Here is a 25,034-nt window from a genome sequence, read left to right as displayed (position 1 = left end):
ATTAGCTGTAAGTCTTTCCAAGCCCCCAACACTTCCACTATATCGTAACAGGATTGTTAATATTAAAATGCTGTTATTTTGCCAGACAGTTGAAATAACTGAAGTTTATAGCATGTTATGCAAGAGGTCACTGCATATAACTAGACAATAAATGTGTTTGAAAAAATATTAAATTTGCCTGTCAGGAATTTTACAGTTAATATCATTCATTACCAGGAGTGAATCCAGCGAAAGTAGTCAAGGGTTTTAGGACTTTTCGGCTCCTATTCGTGTAACAGAAATAAATGAATCATTACCAGGTATCAGCTCAAGTGAACATATAATTTCGCAGACAAATCAAATGCCTATTTAAAGTGCATGCCTGCAAGCTTTGTACTCAATGCAGGTATGTGCAGAATGGAGGAGGTTGCATAACTCAACATCTGGGCTCCTGATTACCATGTCAGCGTGGTTCTTCTGGCAGTTCGGATCAGGGTACAGGACTAATAAGGATACGTGAAGTTTATTTTAAACCTCTCAGAATGGCTGGATGCCAACCTCCTCCTAAATCTGTGCAGATCATGATGGGCTCCTCGTGTATTGCACAATTCTGGATGCTTTGGATTTTTGCTTCACAAAATAATGGATAGGGAGTTGACAAGAAGAAAACCAGAAGTGCAGCAAGAGCTAGAACCAAAGCTGCCGGATATGATTTTTCCTACTGTCTGTCCATGGGCCACTGATTTCCTGAAGTACCTTTTCCTTATGGGGGAATGGATGGCACAGTGGGTTACAACGTACTCCTTTCATCACTGGGACCCAGATAGATTGAAGGGAGCCTCTTTTTGATGGGTTTAGGAGTCCAAAGTAAACAAGTCCACACAGAATCAATTCAGTCCCCATGAAGCCGCAGGGATGGCTAGAAAATAGTAGTGTCAATAGGTGTAGTGGCATCTAGATTTTCTGATTGGCATTATCCCTTTCATCTTCAACAGGTTAACGCCAGCATTGAAATAACACCAATCCAAAATCTCAGTTTATGGGTTAATCTTCCAAGATTGCTGTGAAGAACACTGGCGGTCAAACTGGTCACCATCAGTGCTGCAAAACAAGCGTTACACCGTACCTGATTTTCTTTTTCCACTGAAGTTTTGCGCTACTGACATTGGCCAATTTGACCTCCATTGTTGGGAACAGAGTTAAACTGACAGTTTATCTGACCTGGGAGTGGTTGATGCTGAACCTAATCTCATAAGTGCAGTCCTCTCACTGCACCAGTTTGACATTTCCATTTCCCACACCCGCAATCTTGGGGCTTTCTGAGTAAGACTGCCAATTTAGTACAAATTTGTGCCAATTTATGCACACAATTCATGCTGTTGACTCATACATGAGGGACCAGCTCCCTATTTGTTTCACGTAGGAACCTTGCAGTTCAAGTCTGATTTAAATCTGTATCCCAGAGGTGAACAGTCAGTGGTCTATCTCACTACACCATTGTTTAAATCTAACTTTAAAAAATACTTGTTAAATGGCATGGAAAAAGCTGCAGTATCTCAACATTCACTACCACTACCACATCCATCAATGTTAAGTGGCTGGTCCATTGCCTTTACTTGTAAAAACAGCCTTAGATTATATGTAGCAAATCAGGTCACATTTTTATTTTACTCAGGGGTTTCTACCAATCACAGGGGCAGATCCAAGGAATCAAGAGTAGCAGGATGCTAAAGTAGGAGTAGCGTTCAAATATCCACAGAATATCCTCAATTGATGGGTCTTCTCTATTTGTGTGTCAGGAAACTTGTCATTTTGGAGTGAATGTGACTTTAAATGGAGGGGGCTGGGGTGGGGGGGAATGTTGCTGAAAGACTCCCCACCTCCCCAGAAAAAGAAGTGGAAACTGCACGTTTCTACAGCTTTTTGGAATCACAGCACCGGAACACAAAGGAAAAAAATTCCATCTGAGCCAATTCAACAGACTAGGGTCACGATCTCAGACAAGTTCTTTCTTCTGGCGTTAGTAAGAATATTTCCATCACAACACAATTCAGTTCTATGTATCTGAATTACTCAGAAGGCTACGTCTTGTTTGTGGATGTGACAGTATTATGGAAACCAGAAGCTTTGTATTAAACTGAATGTGAACTGTGAGGGCTTCAATTTACCTCACTCATAGTTTTATTGTTACTTTCTTTCTACTGGATATGGTCTTGTTTATGGTGTCTGGCTCTTTCAGACACTTCACTGTGCCTATAATAAACTAAATTCATCTTCAGTTTGGGAAGCATTGTGGATACGAGCTGGATAAGTGAAAAGCATTTGTGTTTGTCTCACGTGTACATTAAATTAATCTGAAATCTTTGTTGGGTTAATCAAAGTATAATTCAATTTGTTTAGTGAAAACTGTAGCTCTTTGTTATAACTTCACTATGACATGTTATCCTGAAAGAGATGGCTCAATATTTATAAAACAAGGGTTTTTGTTTTCAAATTGAGCTTCAGTGTGGAAGGAGGGTTGCAATGACACCAGCATATCAGGACATCAGTGAAACATGTGATGCAGTAAGTTTGTCCCTGTGATCTGTAACCTTTTGAGTTCAAATCCAAGTCATGTTCACCAGAGGGAATTTCTACCCAGAGGCTAGGTGCATTATCTTAGGGACATTAAGATCAAGGAAATGGTAGGAGACTTCTGGTCAAAATAACATAAAATCATTTCAGTACCAGCAGATCTCCTGTGATTAGCTCACAGCGAGTCAGAAGTTATATTGTCGCAAGGAGAAGCTGTTAAGGTGAGGAAAGGGTGCACGTCTCCAGTGAAAGAATTTGGAAAGAAGTTTCTAAGAGATGTCCTCAAAAATTGAGGGAAAGGAAAGATATGGCCATGAGGCTGTAGGCATTTGATGGACCAGCCCAACATTCAACCTCCTGCTTGATGGCTGCTGAAGTAGATGTAAAGCCGCATGTGGTGGTTACAAGGAAGGTGGCCCTCTGTGCCAGCACCATTCCCATTGGTCAATATTGCAGCATGCCTGCAAGGGGATGGAGCCAAATTCCAGGCCAGCTTACTATTACTGTCATTGATGTGCCAGCCTTATGCTGCATGGTAGCTGCAGGCATCCTTGCAGCAGATGGCACAGTTCTGCATTTGATTCTCTGATGACCCAGACCCAAACCCTATGAAGGCAGCTCCCTATGATCATGTACCAGGGCCTACAGATAACGAATGCAAGCATTTTGGTGGGTTTGGCCAATCGGTGAATGTTGGTTGTTACTCACCATGGCATGTCTTCATTTAGAAAGTGCCACTGAAAGCATGACATATTATGATTAGGATGCTTTAACGGGGACATCCAACATCAACACTGCAGCATTTGCATTGGGTCTGGTATCTTGGATCTGGCCAAGGATGATCTGAGCTTGCAGGAAAGATCTTGGGAGCATCATGAGCACAACTTTGCACTAATTGTGCACGTGCAACTTCTCGGTTGCTCGCAGTCACTACTGCTTGCAAAAGAAAAGTCTTGTGCAGCTCAATGTTTAATTTCAATAGATGTGCACACTTTTGTCTTCCTTGTTTTTCTTTAAATATCACTAATTTTAATAGCACCACCACTGTCTGCCTTTGGATACCGTTAGTTACTCAACTCTACCTATGTAACTTTAGTTTCTTGTATGCATGTGCAGTTTCACATTTAGTCCATGTGCCAAGTGTAAACATTGCTGCCTCCAATCAAAAGTTTTTATAGGGAGGAACACAGTGACAATGCCAGGCAGTGCTGAGCCAAAGTGGAATTAGTAGCTGGCCTGAAGCTGGATAATATCAGTGTGAAATGTTTTCCATTCTGATATTCTGGCAGAAAAGACCCGTTCCCTTTTTGTGTGCAAGGAGTAAGGAGTTCTGAGACTTCATTTCACATGTTCAAAACAAAACTGCTAGTACCTGAGTATCTGATCAAAGCACTTCATTCCCAGGAAGAGGAGCACAGAGTAAACAAAAGCCCTACAAGCAGCAGCCATTTTAAAGCAGTTTGCTATGTTTGAACAAGAGGAAATGGAAACCATTGGCCTTGTCACTGCTATCCGCAGAAAGATCAGAGTGTTAGCCCAATAGCTCAGTGAGCTTGTCCAATGACCATCTGAGCCTTACGTACCAGGAAGGTCCCAGGTTTGATCCTTGGTTTCTGCTGAGTCAGTTGTTCTCAGCTGGGAATGAAGGTAGAGGCACTTCAGCACCTGTTGGTTAGGGAAGAGAAAGTCAGCCAAGGTTCTTGATTGGGAACGAGTGACCTTGATGAAAATGCATACTTGTGGGTATTGGGTGAGGACAGGACTTGACTTTAATGCCCCTGCAGTGGAATAGCCTATCAAGACTTAGACGTTATTAATGACCTCTTGGGTAATATATTGGTGGGTACCTTATGCCCGTAGAACCAGCATGGAGGGAAGGAGATCGAGTTGCTGAGAAAGTAGGGGAGGGGCGGAGAAATCAGACTTTACAGACTGAATGTGAGCACCTCGGGTGCTTCCCTCTCTGGCTTTCCCTCCTTCCCGGTGGGTATAGTAGTTCTAATGATCTCCTGCATTCAGGCAGGAGTCTTGGGTGTCAGATTGTGATTACTTGCTATCCTGCCTGAGGATTACGATCTCCTGCTGATGAGATCTCCAATCCTCATAGCGCAGAGCAGCACAGAAAAAGCACTTTCTATAATATGCACCACTCTTCATGTTGAGAATATGTCAGTATAAACAAATGCAATTTACTTTTGGGGTCTTTGTAAGTCATTACATAATTGATCCTCATTCTAAAAACTACATCCTGTGTAATAGAAAGAAGAAGAAAGTACTTGCATCCATATAGCACCTTTCACAACCTCAGGATGTCCCAAAGCGCTTTACAGCCAATTAAGTACTTTTGAAGTGTTGTCACTGTTGTAATGTAGGGAAATATGGCAGCCAATTTGCGCACAGCAAGGTCCCACAAACAGCAATGAGATAATGACCAGATAATCTGTTTTAGTGATGTTGGCTGATGGATAAATATTGGCCAGGACACCATTAAACGTGCACAGAATCTTGCTGACTTTCCTAATTAGGGCCTGAGTGAAACTGTCGGGAAACAATATTGAGTTTTATAATCTACACAGATACTTGTTAATAATGGGATTAATGTAATCAGAAAAAGCATAAGTAGAAAGGAGCACTTACTGCATAGAATCCCATGCACAGGTAGGATTGAGGCTATGAGTATGCCATCTGTGGAATGCAATTCATCATGGTTGAGAAATATAAGGGTTAGTGTACTGCCTTGGCACTCCTGTGTGGGACTGGGCTACTTTTCTCCTCTATCCAGCTCTTCACTGAGTTACTCTTCTCCCCTCTCCAGCTCTTCACTGGCTTACTCTTCCCCTCTTCCCAGCTCTTCACTGAGTTACTTTTCCCCTCTCCCCAGCTCTCCACTGAGTTACTCTTCTCCTCTCCCCAGCTCTTCACTGAGTTAATCTTCCCCTCTCCCCAGCTCTTCACTGAGTTACTCTTCTCCTCTCCCCAGCTCTTCACTGAGTTAATCTTCCCCTCTCCCCAGCTCTTCACTGAGTTACTCTTCTCCTCTCCCCAGCTCTTCACTGAGTCACTCTTCCCCTCTCCCCAGCTCTTCACTGAGTTACTCTTCTTCTCACCCCAGCTCTTCACTGAGTTACTCTTCTCCTCTCCCCAGCTCTTCACTGAGTCACTCTTCTCCTCTCCCCAGCTCTTCACTGAGTTACTCTTCTCCTCTCCCCAGCTCTTCACTGAGTTAATCTTCCCCTCTCCCCAGCTCTTCACTGAGTTACTCTTCCCCTCTCCCCAGCTCTTCACTGAGTTACTCTTCTTCTCGCCCCAGCTCTTCACTGAGTTACTCTTCTCCTCTCCCCAGCTCTTCACTGAGTCACAGTTCTCCTCTCCCCAGCTCTTCACCAAGTTACTCTTCTCCTCTCTCCACTCTTCACTGAGTTACTCTTCCCCTCTCCCCAGCTCTTCACCAAGTTACTTTTCCCCTCTCTCCACTCTTCACTGAGTTACTCTTCTCCCCTCTCCAGCTCTTCACTGGCTTACTCTTCCCCTCTTCCCAGCTCTTCACTGAGTTACTTTTCCCCTCTCCCCAGCTCTCCACTGAGTTACTCTTCTCCTCTCCCCAGCTCTTCACTGAGTTAATCTTCCCCTCTCCCCAGCTCTTCACTGAGTTACTCTTCTCCTCTCCCCAGCTCTTCACTGAGTTAATCTTCTCCTCTCCCCAGCTCTTCACTGAGTTACTCTTCTCCTCTCCCCAGCTCTTCACTGAGTCACTCTTCCCCTCTCCCCAGCTCTTCACTGAGTTACTCTTCTTCTCGCCCCAGCTCTTCACTGAGTTACTCTTCTCCTCTCCCCAGCTCTTCACTGAGTCACTCTTCTCCTCTCCCCAGCTCTTCACTGAGTTACTCTTCTCCTCTCCCCAGCTCTTCACTGAGTTAATCTTCCCCTCTCCCCAGCTCTTCACTGAGTTACTCTTCTCCTCTCCCCAGCTCTTCACTGAGTTAATCTTCCCCTCTCCCCAGCTCTTCACTGAGTTACTCTTCTCCTCTCCCCAGCTCTTCACTGAGTTACTCTTCTCCTCTCCCCAGCTCTTCACTGAGTTAATCTTCCCCTCTCCCCAGCTCTTCACTGAGTTACTCTTCTCCTCTCCCCAGCTCTTCACTGAGTTAATCTTCCCCTCTCCCCAGCTCTTCACTGAGTTACTCTTCCCCTCTCCCCAGCTCTTCACTGAGTTACTCTTCTTCTCGCCCCAGCTCTTCACTGAGTCACAGTTCTCCTCTCCCCAGCTCTTCACCAAGTTATTCTTCTCCTCTCTCCACTCTTCACTGAGTTACTCTTCTCCTCTCCCCAGCTCTTCACTGAGTCACAGTTCTCCTCTCCCCAGCTCTTCACCAAGTTATTCTTCTCCTCTCTCCACTCTTCACTGAGTTACTCTTCCCCTCTCCCCAGCTCTTCACCAAGTTACTTTTCCCCTCTCTCCACTCTTCACTGAGTTACTCTTCTCCTCTCCCCTGCTCTTCACTGAGTCGCACTTCTCCTCTCCCCAGCTCTTCACTGAGTTACTCTTCTCCTCTCCCCAGCTCTTCACTGAGTTACTCTTCTCCTCTCCCCAGCTCTTCACCAAGTTACTCTTCTCCTCTCTCCACTCTTCACTGAGTTACTTTTCCCCTCTCCCCAGCTCTTCACTGAGTTACTCTTCTCCTCTCTCCACTCTTCACTGAGTTACTCTTCTCCTCTCCCCAGCTCTTCACTGAGTTACTCTTCTCCTCTCCCCAGCTCTTCACTGAGTTACTCTTCTCCTCTCTCCACTCTTCACTGAGTTACTCTTCCCCTCTCCCCAGCTCTTCACTGAGTTACTCTTCTCCTCTCCCCAGCTCTTCACTGAGTCACTCTTCTCCTCTCCCCAGCTCTTCACCAAGTTACTCTTCTCCTCTCCCCAGCTCTTCACCAAGTTACTCTTCTCCTCTCCCCAGCTCTTCACTGAGTTACTCTTCTCCTCTCTCCACTCTTCACTGAGTTACTCTTCCCCTCTCCCCAGCTCTTCACTGAGTTACTCTTCCCCTCTCCCCAGCTCTTCACTGAGTTACTCTTCTCCTCTCCCCAGCTCTTCACTGAGTTACTCTTCCCCTCTCCCCAGCTCTTCACTGAGTTACTCTTCTTCTCGCCCCAGCTCTTCACTGAGTTACTCTTCTCCTCTCCCCAGCTCTTCACTGAGTTACTCTTCCCCTCTCCCCAGCTCTTCACTGAGTTACTCTTCTTCTCGCCCCAGCTCTTCACTGAGTTACTCTTCTCCTCTCCCCAGCTCTTCACTGAGTTACTCTTCTCCTCTCCCCAGCTCTTCACCAAGTTACTCTTCTCCTCTCTCCACTCTTCACTGAGTTACTTTTCCCCTCTCCCCAGCTCTTCACTGAGTTACTCTTCTCCTCTCTCCACTCTTCACTGAGTTACTCTTCTCCTCTCCCCAGCTCTTCACTGAGTTACTCTTCTCCTCTCTCCACTCTTCACTGAGTTACTCTTCCCCTCTCCCCAGCTCTTCACTGAGTTACTCTTCTCCTCTCCCCAGCTCTTCACTGAGTTACTCTTCTCCTCTCCCCAGCTCTTTACTGAGTTACTCTTCTCCTCTCTCCACTCTTCACTGAGTTACTCTTCCCCTCTCCCCAGCTCTTCACTGAGTTACTCTTCCCCTCTCCCCAGCTCTTCACTGAGTATCTCTTCTCCTCTCCCCAGCTCTTCACTGAGTTACTCTTCTCCTCTCTCCACTCTTCACTGAGTTACTCTTCTCCTCTCCCCAGCTATTCACTGAGTTACTCTTCTCCTCTCTCCACTCTTCACTGAGTTACTCTTCTCCTCTCCCCAGCTCTTCACTGAGTTACTCTTCTCCTCTCTCCACTCTTCACTGAGTTACTCTTCTCCTCTCCCCAGCTCTTCACTGAGTTACTCTTCTCCTCTCTCCACTCTTCACTGAGTTACTCTTCCCCTCTCCCCAGCTCTTCACTGAGTTACTCTTCCCCTCTCCCCAGCTCTTCACTGAGTTACTCTTCTCCTCTCCCCAGCTCTTCACTGAGTTACTCTTCCCCTCTCCCCAGCTCTTCACTGAGTTACTCTTCTTCTCGCCCCAGCTCTTCACTGAGTTACTCTTCTCCTCTCCCCAGCTCTTCACTGAGTTACTCTTCTCCTCTCCCCAGCTCTTCACCAAGTTACTCTTCTCCTCTCTCCACTCTTCACTGAGTTACTTTTCCCCTCTCCCCAGCTCTTCACTGAGTTACTCTTCTCCTCTCTCCACTCTTCACTGAGTTACTCTTCTCCTCTCCCCAGCTCTTCACTGAGTTACTCTTCTCCTCTCTCCACTCTTCACTGAGTTACTCTTCCCCTCTCCCCAGCTCTTCACTGAGTTACTCTTCTCCTCTCCCCAGCTCTTCACTGAGTTACTCTTCTCCTCTCCCCAGCTCTTTACTGAGTTACTCTTCTCCTCTCTCCACTCTTCACTGAGTTACTCTTCCCCTCTCCCCAGCTCTTCACTGAGTTACTCTTCCCCTCTCCCCAGCTCTTCACTGAGTATCTCTTCTCCTCTCCCCAGCTCTTCACTGAGTTACTCTTCTCCTCTCTCCACTCTTCACTGAGTTACTCTTCTCCTCTCCCCAGCTATTCACTGAGTTACTCTTCTCCTCTCTCCACTCTTCACTGAGTTACTCTTCTCCTCTCCCCAGCTCTTCACTGAGTTACTCTTCTCCTCTCTCCACTCTTCACTGAGTTACTCTTCTCCTCTCCCCAGCTCTTCACTGAGTTACTCTTCTCCTCTCTCCACTCTTCACTGAGTTACTCTTCCCCTCTCCCCAGCTCTTCACTGAGTTACTCTTCTTCTCTCCCCAGCTCTTCACTGAGTCACTCTTCTCCTCTCCCCAGCTCTTCACCAAGTTACTCTTCTCCTCTCCCCAGCTCTTCACCAAGTTACTCTTCTCCTCTCCCCAGCTCTTCACTGAGTTACTCTTCTCCTCTCTCCACTCTTCACTGAGTTACTCTTCCCCTCTCCCCAGCTCTTCACTGAGTTACTCTTCCCCTCTCCCCAGCTCTTCACTGAGTTACTCTTCTCCTCTCCCCAGCTCTTCACTGAGTTACTCTTCCCCTCTCCCCAGCTCTTCACTGAGTTACTCTTCTTCTCGCCCCAGCTCTTCACTGAGTTACTCTTCTCCTCTCCCCAGCTCTTCACTGAGTTACTCTTCTCCTCTCCCCAGCTCTTCACTGAGTTACTCTTCTCCTCTCCCCAGCTCTTCACTGAGTTACTCTTCTCCTTGCCCCAGCTCTTCACTGAGTTACTCTTCTCCTCTCTCCACTCTTCACTGAGTTACTCTTCTCCTCTCTCCACTCTTCACTGAGTTACTCTTCTCCTCTCCCCAGCTCTTCACTGAGTTACTCTTCTCCTCTCCCCAGCTCTTCACTGAGTTACTCTTCTCCTCTCTCCACTCTTCACTGAGTTACTCTTCTCCTCTCCCCAGCTCTTCACTGAGTTACTCTTCTCCTCTCCCCAGCTCTTCACTGAGTTACTCTTCTCCTCTCCCCAGCTCTTCACTGAGTTACTCTTCTCCTCTCTCCACTCTTCACTGAGTTACTCTTCTCCTCTCCCCAGCTCTTCACTGAGTTACTCTTCTCCTCTCCCCAGGTCTTCACTGAGTTACTCTTCTCCTTGCCCCAGCTTTCTCCCCTTCGCTCCTCCTCGTGGTAGATTTTCAACATGCCACCCGGGTGTAAAAGTGGTGTTGCAGATTGGCTGTTTGTTATAGAAATCGCCCGATTTTCATTCTCATTTGTAATGAGGTTCCTCTGTGCACTATTTTAAGATATTCATAACTTGTTTAATTAAAAAAAAATTGAAGATAGAAAAAAATGGCAGTTGGGCATCTAAGTGGCATCATATTCATGTAAAGGCATGAGTGTCTTTTAGTCTAAAGAACGGCTAGTGTCTGCAAACACAAGATGCAAGAACATAAATCACAACAAAACACATCACTGCATCACTTGTGCGCAAATACTTGGACAGCACCTCCCAGCCCTGCAACCTCAACCACCAAAAAGAACAAGAGCAACAATATCATGGGCACACCATCACCTCTATATTCCCCTCCAAGTCACACACCATCCTGACCTGTTTGCTTTTGTACCTTCCTGGGTCAAAATCCTCAGGTTCCCTACCTAACGCCATCATGGGAGCACCATCAGCACGAGACTGATCTTTCGAGGGCAAGACAGAGGTCTCAAATCCGAGATTTGAGATTCCGATCCACACTTCTAGTGAAGAAGAATATGTCCTCAGCGTCAGGAGTTAGACACTTTTTTACATGAACACGTTGCCCCTTTAAAAAGGGACATGAACACTGAAAGCTTCCATTGGAAAATGTCGCTGAAACATTCAGACATTTCACCGCCATTCGCAGCATTCTATATGGTAATTCTTCATGTGGTTTTACAATTAAATTGTTGTTACGAGAAGCATGCCACACAAATGAATACATCCCTCTGAAACGGACTACACATACAGAGATGCTGAATCAAATATTCCGCACAGCACAGCATTTACTGAAAATAGACAAATCTGTGGGAGAAGGAATTTCCTTATTTTCATGAATATTCATTTCAAGCTCAACACTGCTCTTGTTTAATAAATGAGTTGAGTCAGAAATAATGTTTAAAATGTCAAGATGTCAACCAAGTCCCAATGTTTTAGAAATTACTTTAATCTGATTGGTTGAAGATTTGAAATGATGCACATTTAGCGGAGTATGATATGGAGGGGTCTCACCATCCAGACCCTTTAAAAAAACAATCAATCAGTTAAAACAACTTAGAAATTACTTTAAAATTCCTTTGATTTTTTTTATTGTCACTCCTGTCGATTTGTTAAAAACTTTTTTTAAAAATACTAACAAATGTAATTTCCACTGTTCTTATGAAGGCTCAGTCCCTGGAACTTCAATATTAAAACATAGTGTTTACTATTGTGCTGAAGTTTTAACACTGCAATCTTCATTTATAAACTTAAAAGAAAATTAACGGCAGACAGATGGAGGTGCGAGAGCATCATCATGTCCTCACTTGCATCGTTGCACATTTTCGTTTACAGAGCTGATAAAAAGATGCTCAAGAGGGTTTATTGAGGAGAAGATGCACTTTTAAAGAAGTCATTAACTGCAGGAAATAAGTGACTAGCTCCCAAAATACAACAACAACTTGCATTTATATGGCACCTTTAATATAGTCCCAAGGCACTCCAAGGGAGGGTAATCAGACAAAAATTGACACCAAGCCACATAAAAAGATATTAGGACAGGTGACCAAAAGCTTGGCCAAAGATATTGGCAGCAAGATATTAGTGAGGTATGTTTATGAATAGGTCTAATTTTCCATGATGAAATTGAGTAAAACATACTGTAGAAGTGTGTCCTCAAAATTATATATCATTTTGAGATATAATTTTTTAAAAGCTTGCATTTATATAGCATCTTATCACATCTCTCAGAAATATCCCAAAGTGCTTTACATACAATGAATTACTTTGGAGAGCAGTGCGTGTTTTGTAGGCAAAAACTCCATCTAGTTCTTCTTCAAATAGTCCCATGGGATCTTTAACGTCCACCAAGAATCACCTGAAGAAGCGAATGTGACCTTGGTTTAACAATCTCAGCCGAAGGACGGCACCTCCGTGGTTAAGTTGTGGAGTGGGGCTTGCATCCACAGCCTTCTTAGAGGGGACAGCACTACCAACTAAACACCAAACACTCACAAAAAACTTTAAGCTGTTACTTTGGTGCTGCTGTGACTGACAAACTCTTTGATGAAAGTTTCTGGTATAAATAGAAGGAGCAGTCAGACAGATCATTGAAGATTCACTACTTTGACGTACGAGATCCTGAATATGGAACAATGCCATGTCATATTTTTGGCTTCTCTCCATCTGACAGTTTTGTTTCCTTATCTAATGATGGAGAATTTATGCTCATTTGAGATGAGACATGTCAGTGCTGGCAAAGGGAACCTTTTTGACAATTTGAAACTGGTCTTAATATTGAGCATTCCCAAGTGAGGTGAGGCTCTCTACACAGTTTCAATTCTATCCCTTAACCTCAACCTCAGAAGAATGCATTCTCCAGCACAATGCAATTCTTACTGATTTGCACATCCCCCACCTTTGGCCCTGAGTAAGATTGCTATTTAGAGTTGAATTATAGATGAATTTGTACCCCAGACTGGATCCATGCTCTGAAGCATGCACTGCTGAGTGTGGAAAAAACCATTGTGTAACATATGTACAGAACAGCAAGGAGACAGCATTAGTTCTCCACAGTACAGTGGATTCCGGCTATGATTACGTCATGTGCAATTACATTTTACCAGTTTAAGCCCTTATCCCTTTGTTCTACACTTGCAGTTTAATTTAATGTAACATTCTTGGTCAACTTTTTGTATATCCTTAACAATCTTATTTATGTCTGTGTCAATTCTCAGAGGCCCCTTTCAAGGTTAAATAGCCCAAATTTGTCTAGATCCTGACACTGCGGATCTCTTGGCTGTTCTCTGCATTTCAAATAGAAGGCATGCTATTAGTTTGGAATCAAGCCTTTTATGTTGTGTGCATGTGTGTGAGGAGGAGAGGGAATTCCAGAGTACCAACAGCAATATAAAAACCGTGTTTGCATACACTTATTTAAAAGTTGTAATCACGAGTTTTTGTTTTCTCACTACAGACTTTCCCCGTGGGTTGCATAAGGTCCAAACGGACCAGTTTCAGTTAGCTGTGTCTGTGGTGATGATCAGCGCCCAGCACATGAGGTAATATTACAGCCACTAGGGGTGCCAGGACCACTTCCTTTACATTACAGCATCGCTTCCAAAGTCTGGATCACCACCAGCACTGTTGTGGAAAATTGCCGTTAAATTGGTAACTTGAATCCAAGAGGTCATAGAATAGTTGGAGTGGAAAACTGAACCCTAAAGAAAGAAAGAAATAACTTGCATGATATAACGCCTTTCATGATCTCAGGACATCCCAAGGCACTTTTTAGCCAATTAAATACTTTTCAAGTGTAGTCACTGTAGTAATGTAGAAAATGCAGCAGCCAATTTGCCAAGGTCCCACAAACAGCAGATAGTGATCCGATGATTTATTTTCGTGATGCTAGTTGAGGGATAAACATTGATCAGGACACCGGGGAGTACACCCCTGCTCTTTCGTGAGAGCTTTTACGTCCACCTGAGGGGGAAGACGGGGCCTCGGTTTAATGTCTCATCCGAAAGACAGTACCTCCGACAGTGCAGCACTCCCTCAGTATTGCACTGGTACAGTTGGGAGTAGTCTCTTCAAATTGCGGTGGACAATTTGTTTTTGTTGTTTTCCACCAATGTCAATCCAGCTGGAAAAGTATTTATGTTCTTACTCTGTCCTGCGCACAGCTGGCTGTTTTTCAACAAGTTTCAACGAATCTCAGAATATTCACCAAATCTGAATTATCTTGGCATTTGGTGGATACTGAGCGAAAAACCCCATGATGCATATCTGACACATAATCTAATGATTAACTCAATGATTCATTTAATCTTTTTGACCACAAGCAGTTATAACATTTCAACTATCTCTTTGGTGGTGGGGGGATGGGGGAAGAGTAACATGACCATGTTCCAATTAGTATCTAGTGATCCCTATTGAAAAGTACACGCATATGGATGTTGGACAAGGACAGGAGCGAGTTTAGCTGAGATTCTCGCTAAAGTTGTATAGCGTGCTAACATTAACTCGCCTCACTGATGAGGAATGTCCCCCTGAGGTCAGGTGACTGAGGGCAGCCAATGCCCAGGGAACCGTACCCCAACAGTGCTCATCTCATTCAGCAGAGGGAGGGGGAAAAACACAAGAGTAGGAAACTGTCGGGGAAAAAGGAACCGGTGTACAATTCCGTACATTAGCATTTTGCTAATTTTATACCATGATATTTGGCAACCGAAATTTACATTAAACTCTTGTGGGTGGGCATTCCCGATGTCGCAAAACTACTGTGGGAAATGCCACCCGCAGGTGTGTTCCATCCCTCGGAACAGCAGCCGCTTCAGAAGGAGCTGGGAGTGGTGCTGAACATGGACAAGTGGACGCTGACCTCAATTTGTGGACGAGGCTGATTCTAGTCTAAATTGATCAGCATTTAAGAGGAAGTTGTAAATGTCGATGACAAAAGTGAAGAACTGTGGTTTTGGTTCTCAGATGCTGAAGGACAGATTTTCAGTTCTCAAAGTATTAATACTCACCCAAATGGTCACTTGTGTGTGAGGCTGCGCGGTTGACTGGAAGTGGCCTATTTGACTGTAAGAGCCATCACCGTCCAAGTGTGACCCAGTCAGTGCACAGGCAAGAGATCAAACCTGGTCTTTAGGAGCTCCATGTGATGCCAGGCAGTGCATGGACATACTGAGCCACCTGGAGAACTTCTGCTCTTCTTCGTGTTTCTTGAAACTCAACACCACTTGACTTTGAGAAGTGAATGTCCTGTGCATCTCTGTCCTTCAGCACCTGAAATCATGGGCTTCATTTCAGCACCCGCTATCGGGTGCGTTCCTGGCGGGGGGGCTCTGAAAATCGGCGAATCCCGGAGCGGGTCCGGAGCCCGGCTCCAGCCCGCCCACTTCCGGGTTCCCCACTGACGTGCCGATGTGCGCACGCAGCCCCCGCATGTGGGACTCCCGCAGGCAATTAAAGCCGGCGGGGTGCCACTTGAAAGTATTTATTGTGCTATTTCAGGTCATTAACTGACCTGATTAAGGGATTATGTGAGGAGGGGTGGGATTTAATAGACAACTGGGACTGTTTCCCATACTGGGGGAAACACTCCCAGTTCAAATGGACGTGTTGCAGCTGCAAAGGTCCATTTGACAGGTGGGGCGGGGAGACCCTCACTCATTGCAGGAGGCCACTCTGTCACTTGGGACAAAGTTTGGCCTCCACCACCCTCCTCCTGACAAGAAAATTCACCAACTTGCACACTTACCCCGGAACCCCTCAGATGTACATCTTCCGGATGGGGGCCGCCGTAGCTGCAGTCATGACCTCCTCGGAGGGCGAACAGCATCACCAGCCTCGCTGGCCACGCCGTCCACCTCTGACACGTGGAGCTCCACAACAGAGTGCTGTGACACATCCACCTGCACAGCAGGAGGGAGGGCAACCGCAGAGAGAGATGCGTCGCAGAGGGCATTACCCTCGCCACAGGGTCCACAGACCGAGGCTCAGCTTCCTGGACCTCTCTGAGCAGCAGTGCACACGGAGGCTCAGAGTCACTCGACATGTAGTCGTGGACATCTGCAGCCTCCTTGATGCCGAACTGCTCCCGGTTGGCCCGAGCACCATCTTCTTACCTGTCGCTGTCAAAGTCACCACTGCCCTCAACAACTTCTCCTCCGCACCCTTCCAGGGTGCCACCGGGGACATCGCCGACGTCTCTCAGTCGTCTGCACAAAAGAGCCCTGCAAATACACCTACACCATGGGTGTCATCAGTTGTGGGTCTTCATTGTGATCCTCAGGAAAGGGCATTATTGCACAAACCAGACAGGATTCGCAAAGACGTGGCAGTAGTGGTGCCAATATAATATGTAATGTGAGTTGGTCAGAAATTCAATATAAGTAAAAACCATGCCAAACCCTCAAACACCCTTGTGCATCCCCTTCATGCTCACGACACGTTTGCCTTACGCTGCCTACTGCACATATCTGATGCATGCCCTGTGGCTGCAGCACAGGTAGTGGCAGGTTGAGTGAGGCTGACTGTGAAAGAGATGTACGAGAGGGTGAGTATGAGATAGAGCCATGAGATTGTATGAGGATTGGGTTGCGTGGTAGTGGTGGGATGAGTACTGGCGAGGTGAGTAAGTGCAGGTAAGATGAGGATGAGCTTTGAGTGGGTATGAGGGGTGATGTGACAGAGTAGTGTTGGCAGTGCAGAAGGAGATGTGGGGTGGGGGCGGTGATTTGGCAGATGGAGTGTAGGGGAATGAGTAAGTGTACTCACTTTGGCTGACCTACTTAGGGCATTGGAGCACCTCCTGTACTGTAAGCAGGTGGGCAATATGTTGGTGGTGCAGGTGACCTCCTCTGCCACCTCGAGCCAGGCCTTCTTGGTGGCAGAGGCAGGCCGCTTCCTCCCGCCCGCCGGGGGGAAGATCTCTGTCCTCCCCCTCCTCCTCACCCCATCTAATGATACCTGGAGTGAGGCATCATTAAACTGGGAGCAGCCTTCCCCCTGGGCTGCTCCATGTTGTAATTTTTGCTATTTGTTGCAGCATCTGTCAGTGGAGGACTGCCCCTTTAAATAGAGCTCCTCCAGCTGACAGAGCTTACTGCGCATGCACAGTCCGCCCGACACGCAGATCAGCAGTGGGGAACCCGGAAGACCAGGTAAGTGGATCCAATTAGGTTGCGATCACGCGCGGGGCAGACTGATTTCGCTGGGCGCGTTAATAGCCCCCCGCCGCAAACCCGCAGCCCTGGTAACATCGAGCCCCATAATGATATCACTGCGCTCTAATTGTGTAGAGGCATTTACACCTTCCCCTCAAACTCAGATCAACTGGAGCTGTGATCGTTCTTGTCTGCACATTTAAATGAAGATTAATTAGTATAATTTATTAGTCCCTTACGGCTGAAAAGGGAGAGAAATTACTTCTGGCCCTGTGCTTATGGCACTTTGTAACCAGCTGTTAAAGGTGCCAGAATATCATCTTGTTTCACCAACTGAGAAGTCCTTTCAGCCACATACATTCTCTCAAACTTACCTGTGGAAACTGGATCACCTGACTATCTCCCACAACCCTCACCTCTTACCAAGTGCACCTGTGACGACTGGCTGAAACATCTGAGCTCAATTTTCTAAAATTTCTGTCTTAGCAATTCAGATATCGAGTTGGTTGGAACAACTCAACAGAAAGAACAATTTAAAAAAATATATCATCAACTATGCACAATTGTGGGATAAAAAGAGAACTCTCGAAGTGCGGAAATTGGAAATAACAACAGGAAATGTGTTCCCTTCAATAATTAGCTGAGTCATTCAGACCAGGAAGTCTCTGGGTTCGAACTTTGACCTGTGCTGCATTAGCTGAGTTTAGTTGAGTTTGTGGTTGGAGATCTACAATTGGCCTCAGTGCCCCCGAGTTATACAGGGGGGGAAAAAGTGGGCAGATTTGCCATTCTGATCGACCTCCAGCAATCACTGCTGGAAGTATATATGGGGGGCAAGGATGTGTGTGGGACGGGAATGTGTGTGTGGGTGGGGTTGTGTGGGTGGGGATGTCGATGTGGGGATGGGTGTGTGGGTGAGGATGTGGCTGTGCATGCGGGTGTGCGTGTGAGTGTGTGGATGCGTGTGCGTGGAAGTCAGGTCAATACAGGATCGAGCTCAACTGTGATGCTGTCCATAATCCAATAGCCCACTGACTCTCATTGTCAAGGCTCAGATACATAATAAGCACTTGATTGAGATTCTGAAGGGTGACTGGCACCCTGAGCTGTGTCCCAGGAAGAAAACAACAGTGTTGGGAGAGGGGGGATGAAATTGGTGAGAAAAAAAAGAGACAAAATGCTGGAAATGAGAAAGAGAGATTAATATAATCAGGTGGGAGTTCTGATGCAAGATCAAACTTCGAACATCGACCGATTTTTCTTTCTCGGATGCTGACACTCTTCTGCCGTGTCTGTCTTTACGTTTCACCTATAGAATATGTAACTATAACTGCGATGCTTTCTGGAAATCTGCTTCACTTCTGAATATAGCTTAAACCAAACAAGATCGTGTTGTTTCACTTGTGAGTCCCTTGCAGCCGTGCTATCAGTGGAATGAAAGGTGGAGGTTCACAAATCATTTCATGCCACAAACAAAAATCGATTTATACAGAGGAGAATGGGGGCTTGGGGTGACTGCGAGACGGTAATCCCGGCAAGGGCTTCAGATGATGTTGTGAACTTTGACAGCAAGGCTCGAGTGGTTTAGAACTTTGCCCTCACTTAGAATATGAGGTCGGAGCTTTGAAATCATGCAATATTTTTTTTATGTATAATATAATGTACATTCCGTGGTGGAGATTTATTTGGTTTTAGTTTTATTTTTCTCGGTGATGGTTGAGTGCTCTGTGGCCATGACGGGTGATGAGATCCACATTGAAAGGGTCAATGATGCTAATGTAATCATGGTAAGTTTATTGAGGCGTCTTTTGTTTAGAGAGAAAAATATTACCAGTGCATACTTTAGAGTCCTTGAATTTACTGCATTTTTGACCTCGCATGACTTTTTGATGGCTTCTGTGAATAATTTGCTCTCGCAGTACAAGTGAAGCATAGAAGGCCTTGCTTTCACTGTAGCACTACCCATATTTCATGCAACATACATTTCAAAGCCCTTTCAATAAAACATCTCTGTGTTAAAATGAAAACAGCATCACTATTTGCTTTTTGAAGCAGAAAACTGGAAGTTTACATCATAGAAGGAGGCCATTTGGCCCATCGCGCTGCTTGATGGAGCAATCCAGAACTAATACCACTACCCCATAGCCTTGACTCACTACTTCAAATAATTATTGAATTTTCCAATAAAAGATCTCTGCCTCAATCACTCCCTGTGGCAAAACACTCCATGCTCCAACAACCCTCTGTATTTCTCCTATCCTCTCTTCTCACTCTCAGTAACAGTTTTAAATTGATGACCCCTCATCACTGACTCCCCAACCGAAGGAAATAGTCTTTTCCTATTCAATGTCAAAACTTTTTATAATTCTAATAAATTTCTAATAAATTTCCTGTTAGCCTCGTCTTCTCCAGTGGAAATAGTCCGATGATCTCAATTACAATTGTAACGGGAGCAAGCATGAAGACAGAACTGTGCGATACTGGGGCAAAACTGAATGGGGCACATACAGTCCTGTCCTGATGATGTATTATTTCATTAATAAACATCCCCAAAAGGACAAAATATACCGGGTGTCTCTTCCAGTTTGACTTTTTCCAATACACACGCAACATCCAAAAGAGAAATCCACACGTGCAGTCTCCAATCTTGAGGATGCTTTTGTTACAATCTACATATGCATCAGCCAGGCCTTATCCCTGCCCCACTTAGTGGTGCCCATGGAAACGAGGATGATTTAGCACAGAACTTTGTAGGGAAAGGTCAGTGCAGATAGTCGCTGTTCGGTGCTGGCGAAACACACACTGTGCTCAGGAACTGATTCAAACGAGGTAAAACATGCCTGCTAACTCTTTACTGAATTACATTGAAACATGTTATTGGACTTGGTGTGTTGCACCGTTGACGCTAACTTAAAAGCTTTCATGAGGAAAAACTCCTGGGCTCCATGATACAGTAAGGATCTTTATTCTGTATTTACTAAGTGAGGAGAACTTACTTAAATATGTGTGCAATACTTTAGAAAAATACTGATCTATTTATTTAGGGAGATATAAGGTGCAAAGATGTGCAGTACTAGTTCTAGATGCTTATTTATTCACTGCTTAGAAGTAATATCAGTATAAACAGTATTTGTTCAAGGAACATACAGTGCCTTTTTAGGAATGGTGCCCATTTAAGTTAACTATATATAATGAAAATTTGATAAGAGCACATCATTAGGAAAGGAAGGAATTGAGATATACAGCAATATGGAACCTTCTACCCCTCCCCCCCCCCCCTTTGCACTACATTAGTGAGGATACAATAATTCTCAAGAGTTTGTCATGAAGAAAATAAGTCACTATTTTAGTCGGTCACTTTCTCAGGTTTTGTGTGTATTTATGAACCACTGTTACTTTACTGTTCACTGTTGCAGAGAGGCTGCCTGCCTAATCTTTTGTTAGTTATTGAAACACTGTGTTGCTTCTCCTTACATTGGGTTCCCGTTTCATTGGCTTAACAAGCCAAGATTATTATGATTTTTGTACCTGATGATTGTTCTATCCTATGGAACATCCAGAGGAAGTGCAAAATAGGGACGTTAAATTGAAGTTGGCCTGAAGGAATGTTACAGATGAACTCACCCTTAGCTCATGCCTATGCATCACTTGTGCTTTTTACAACTGGCTGTTTTCACTCACCTTCTGCTGAAGGCTGCAGCATCTTTTAGTCCCGCATATAACAAGGCGACCATTTTTATTGGCTTTGCACTTTTATTCTTTTAATCAGAGGGTTGAAAGTAATTGCACAATGATGGAATCAAATATCTTTAATGCATATTTGAACTTTTTGGTTCCTTGTCATATATGCTCTTAGAACTTGTTGCACAAGGATAATATTTCAAATTTCCACCACCATGGAAAGCTTTTAGTCACCCCTCCGAGTATCTCCTTCTTTGGCTTGGTGTCTATTTTTGCCTGATGAGGCTTTTGTGAAGCGCCTTGGGACACTTTTCTACATGAAATGCGTTGTATAAATTCAAGTTGTTGTTATTGTAGTACAGCAATCTGGAGTGGCAGGGCGCAAATAACCAATGAACCAACCATATGATGAGGCATGCTGTTGCATCATTACTATAACTAAACTTCAGTATGTGCATCTCCCCTGTCTTCGCAGTGTGATGCATTCCATTGTGCTATTAACCTCCCTTTCTCCATCTTAATCTGTCCCTGGCATCTTATTGCCCTTGGTCATCCTAGCTTTGTTATCTATTTGTTGCCTTGGTTCCTAGAGTCTTCTTGGACTACCCTGCACAGCCTTCTCTTACCTTTAGCCACTAAAGGTACTCCTGAGCACCTGAAGCCCTTCATTGTGCCCTCAGGTACACAACCTCTACCCAAGGCCACTCCCACTTTGTCCACTTGTCATCTCTGTGACTGGAATCTCTAAATACCTCCCATGCCCTCAGCGAGTGCTGTGCCACCCAGAGTTTCAAGCACTGGGAACATCTCCAAACCAGGGTTATAAACATAGATGGGTGCCAGGAAAAAAAAAATAAAGATAATTGCAACTAATGTAATAAATGCACTGGCAAACCTAAATTCACTTTTGCAGTGACAGCAGCACAATGTAATGGTGGTTGTGACAAGCAATATTAACTCCAGGTTTTCTTTAATAGTCTGGAATTGTTTAACTACAGCTAATTCCTCTTCAGGGTAAGGTTTATCTCCCACTCGAAAAACATGTCATTTGATCCAATAATTAGTACAGAAGACAGGGAGAATTGCCCCAAATAGTATGTGCTATTAGACATTTTCACGAGTTTAAACTCAGTAAAATGGAGCTGGTGCTTTACCTGGCTATGTTTTGACTTAATCATTTTAAGAATTATGCCAAAGCCTTTAATAAGTTTCATGTGTGTTTAAAGAGGAGTTAAAATAACTATGCTCAACTTTAATATCCTTATTATTTTGGTTCGTTTAAAACATTTTGTTGTTTGAACAGCAATCTCTGATGACATCTTTGGCAATTAAGATAAAGGGAATTCAAAAGTCTTCTATAGGTATATAAATACTAAACGGGTAGTAAGAGGAGGTGAAGCCGATTAGGGACCAAAAAGGAAACTTACACACACGGGGGCAGACGGCATGGCTGAGGTACTGAATGAGTACTTTGCATCTGTCTTTACCAAGGAAGAAGATGTTGCCCAAGTCACATTAAGAGGAGGTAGTTGAGATACTGGATGGGCTAAAAATTAATAAAGAGGAGGTACTAGAAAGGCTGGCTGTACTTAAAGTAGATAAGTCACCAAGTCCAGATGAGATGCATCCTAGGTTGCTGAGGGAAAAGTGGAAATTGCGGAGGTACTGGCCATAATCTTCCAATCATCCTCAGATGATGGTGCTAGAGGACTGCAGAATTGCAAATGCTACACCCTTGTTCAAAAAAGGGCGTAAGGATAAACCCAGCAACTACAGGCCAGTCAGTTTAACCTCGATGGTGGGGAAACTTTTAGGAATGATAATCTGGGACAAAATTAACAGTCACTTGGACAAGAGTGGATTAATTAGGGAAAGCCAGCACGGATTTGTTAAAGGCAAATTGTGCTTAACTAACTTGATTGAGTTTTTTGAAGGGGTAAGTGGGCAAGAAAGTGGCAGATGGAGTATAATGTGGGGAAATGTGAGGTTATTCACTTTGTTAGGAAGAATAGAAAAACAGAATATTTTTTAAATGGTGAGAAACCATTAAATGTTGGTGTCCAGAGACACTCAAAAAATTAGCATGCATGTACAGCAGGCAATTAGGAAAGCAAATGGCATGTTGGCCTTTATTGCAAGGGGGTTGGAGTACAACAGTAAGGAAGTCTTACTACAATTGCACAGGGCTTTGATGAGACCGCACCTGGAGTACGACGTACAGTTTTGGTCTCCTTATTTAAGGAAGGATATACTTGCCTTAGAGGCGTTGCAGCAGAGGTTCACTAGATTAATTCCTAGGATAAGAGAGTTGTCCTATGAAGAGAGGTTGAGTAGAATGGGCCTATACTCTCTGGAGTTTAGAAGAATGAGAGGTGATCTCATTGAAACATAAAAAATTCTGAGGGGGCTTGACAGGGTAGATGCTAAGATGATGTTTTCCCTGGCTGGAGAGTCTAGAACCAGAGGGCATAGTTGTAGGATAAGGGGTCGGCCATTTAAGACTAAGATGAGGAGGAATTTCTTCACTCAGAGGGTTGTGAATCTTAGGAATTCTCTACTCCAGAGGGCTGTGGATGTTGAGTTATTGAGTATATTCAAGGCTGAGATAGATAAATTTTTGGACTCTAGGGGAATTAAGGGATATGCGGATTGGGCAGGAAAGTGGAGTTGAGGTTGAAGATCAGCCATGATCTTACTGAATGGCAGAGCATGCTCAAGGGGCAGTATGGCCTATTCCTGCTCCTAATTCTTATGTTCTTATGTAACACAGGGGGTTGATGAGGGCAATGCGGTTGATGTGGTGTATATGGACTTCCAAAAGGTGTTTGATAAAGTGCCACATAATAGGCTTGTCAGCAAAGATGAAGCTCATGGAATAAAAAGGGCAGTGGCAGCATAGATACAAAATTGGTTAAGTGACAGGAAACAGACAGTAGTAGTGAACGGTTGTTTTTCAGACTGGAGGGAGATGTACAGTGATGTTCCCCAGGGGTCAGTACTAGGACCACTGCTTTTCTTGATATATATTAATGACTTGGTCTTGGGTATACAGGACACAATTTCAAAATTTGCAGATGACACAAAACTTGGAAGTGTAGTGAACAGGAAGGAGGATAATGATAGACTTCAAGAGGATATAGACAGGCTGGTGGAATGGGCAGACACATGGCAGATGAAATTTAACGCAGTGAAGTGCGAAGTGATACATTTTGGTAGGAATGAGGAGAGGCAACATTATCTAAAGGGCACAATTCTAAAGGGGGTATATGTGCACAAATCTTTGAAGGTGGCAGGGCAGATTGAGAAAGTGGTTAAAAATGCATATGGGATCCTGGGCTTTATAAATAGAGGCATAGAGTACAAAAGCAAAAAAGTTATGATGAACCTTTATAAAACATTGGTTTGGCCACAACTGGAGTATTGTGTCTAATTCTGGGCACCGCACTTTAGGAAGGATGTGAAGTCCTTAGAGAGGGTGCAGAAAAGATTTACTAGAATGGTTCCAGGGATGAAGGATTTCAGTTACGTGGATAGAATGGAGAAGCTCGGGTTGTTCTCCTTAGAACAGGGAAGGTTGAGAGGAAACTTAATAGAGGTGTTCAAAATCATTAGGGGGTCTAGACAGAGTCGATGGAAAGAAACTGTTCCCATTGACAGAAGGGTCAAGAACCAGAGGATACAGATTTAAGGTGATTGGCAAAAGAACCAAAGGCGACATGAGGAAAAACTTTTTTACACAGCGAGTGGTTTTGATCTGGAATGCACCGCATGAGGGGCTGATGGGGGCAGATTCAATCATGGCTTTCAAAAGGGAATTGGATAAGTTCTTGAAGGGAAAAAATTTGCAGGGCTAAAGTGAAAGGGCAGGGGAGAGGGATTAGCTGGATTGCTCTTGCAGAGCACTGGTACGGGCTCGATGGGCCGAATAGCCTCCTTCTATGCTGTAATCATTCTACGATTCTATGACTAATTGGAGTTACTGAGCCTGATGGTGTGAGACAGGCGAACTAACACACACAGGTTGAAATGCTTTAGTCCTTAAAGTGCTCTGGGTTAAGGGCTAGATCTATTTGTGCTGATGTAAGTGTGCGCCCTCATACTGCTGGGCTCAGGAGCTCTTCTCCGCCTGTTCTTTGGAAGGATATCACCAGCACTCGCTGCTTAAACTAAAATATTCAGGCAGAAATGTTAATAAGGAAATAAATGTTAAAGTTAATCAGCAGTCTTTGGACCTGTTTGATTTCTAAAGGGAGTCTCAATGGTGAAATTCCTTCTTTACCAACTCCTTTAGCTCCATTATGCTGCACCTACCAGTTTGGGACAGGTACCTGTTTGGAATGACACAGTTCTGGTAGACCCGAGTTATACTCCCAGGTCCACATAGTTTT

Source organism: Heptranchias perlo, chromosome 13 (genome assembly GCF_035084215.1).
Source record: "Heptranchias perlo isolate sHepPer1 chromosome 13, sHepPer1.hap1, whole genome shotgun sequence".
Lineage (NCBI taxonomy): Eukaryota > Metazoa > Chordata > Chondrichthyes > Hexanchiformes > Hexanchidae > Heptranchias > Heptranchias perlo.
This window is presented reverse-complemented; position numbering follows the sequence as displayed.